The sequence below is a fragment of the Pseudophryne corroboree genome, chromosome 1, assembly GCF_028390025.1.
Source record: "Pseudophryne corroboree isolate aPseCor3 chromosome 1, aPseCor3.hap2, whole genome shotgun sequence".
NCBI lineage: Eukaryota > Metazoa > Chordata > Amphibia > Anura > Myobatrachidae > Pseudophryne > Pseudophryne corroboree.
Genome location: NC_086444.1, coordinates 919,246,983 through 919,248,712, shown reverse-complemented (window position 1 = coordinate 919,248,712; position 1,730 = coordinate 919,246,983). Strand labels below are relative to the sequence as shown.

Below are 1,730 nucleotides of genomic sequence, written 5' to 3'. Positions count from 1 at the left end.
ATCTACAGTCATACCATGCTGGACATGCCCGATCTCGTCTGATCTTGGAAGCCAAGCAGCTTTGGGCCTGGTCAGTACCAGAAAGGGTGACCCTCTGGGAATACTGGGTACTGTAGTATCAAGGAACATACCTTCCGTGTATACACCCTTTATTTACCAGTATTTTCCACCACAATTTCTTAATGCAGTAATTTACTTATGTTTACCTTCCGAGAAGGAGTCCGGAGTCGTTTAAGCCGGTTTTTCTTGTCTCTCTCATATGAATATACTTACGTATAAAAATTCATAAATCAATAGAGAAAACAAGATTCACCAAATTTTCGCTCTGATTCATTTCAAATATCAAAACTCGCTTAATCCTAGTTGGGTGTGCATAGAAAATTATCTGCCACCTACTTCATACCAAGTGAGTCACAATAGTCTTATCACCATTTAATACTTTTTTAATCACTCTGCTGATATATACAGCATTATATGTGTATTTGTCTTTTTTCGTCTGATATCTAATAAAAGTTACGTTTTATCTTTATATTTACATTTTCAAATATTCAACTTTCATTAATGAATCAATTCATATAAAGTGTGCCCCAGAGAGACATATAAAAACAGTCTTTCTTTTGCGTCTCTGCAAAAAAAAAACATTAGTGTATGTATTAAGGCAAATATACATCTGTAGTGTATCGCACAATATAACATTCCGACATGGATTGGAACGATACATCGCACACATATAGTGTGTACCCCTAATCCGTCTTTCATTGGATTGTCCCATTGGATATGCTCCAATGAGATGATTCCACGTGCAACATGGTGTAGTTAAATGTAGAATGTACAGTAGTGATACACTGTGCTGTTGTATGGCGAATGAGATGTTTTGTTACACTGTACAACAAGGTCGCACCGTTGGAAGGTCTGTACCCAGCTTTAGTATTCTCTCCTCAGCACTGCATTACATATGGTGCAACGGGATCGGTATGAAATACCTACCATCAAAATCCCGACAGCAATTGACCGACAGTCAAAATCCCGACAAAGTCAAAATCCCGACATGGACAAAATACCAACATTTAAAATACAGACGAGGTCAAAATACCGACATGTAAAATGTCGACATGTCAAGATACGGACATGAGGTTTTCATTGTTTTTTGTCGTGTATGTCGACATAGGTCAACATGGACACCATATAAGTGTACCGCGTCCCCTCGCATGGCTCGCTGCGCTCGGCACACTATTATATTCCCCCTACAGGTCCACTGGGATGGTAAAGTATGAACAAGTCGGTTTCAAGGAAAAAAATCATCAAAAACTCATGTCGGCATTTTGACTTGTCGACATTTTACATGTCTGTATTTTGACTGCCGGTATTTTAAATGTCGGTATTTTGACCGTCGGTCACTTGCTGTCGGTATTTTGACCATCGGGATTTTGATTGTCGGTAAATTGACTGCATCCCGGTGCAACATTTGTCCAAACAACAAGCGCTGTAGCTCTAGTTACATCCATTTGTTGCTTAAATGTAACAAAACTAAAATAAATATTTCTTGTGTTTTGTACAATGTATTTAATTTAAATAAGCTTAAATAACATTTTAGAATACTGCTACAGTAAGAGTTTAGATGGCCATTATATATACATAATATGTTGCTGGATGATGCTCTTGAAGTGTATTTAAACTGTTTTATTTTTAGTGTTTTACCAAACACTGGACCAAAGCTTTAACAAAATGGG

The 1,730-nt window shown here is 37.5% G+C and overlaps 1 pseudogene; it reads left to right on the top strand.

Moving 5' to 3' along the window:
• LOC134934389 (5S ribosomal RNA) lies at nt 1-119 on the top strand (annotated as a pseudogene).
• Nucleotides 120-1,730: the final 1,611 nt, after the last annotated feature.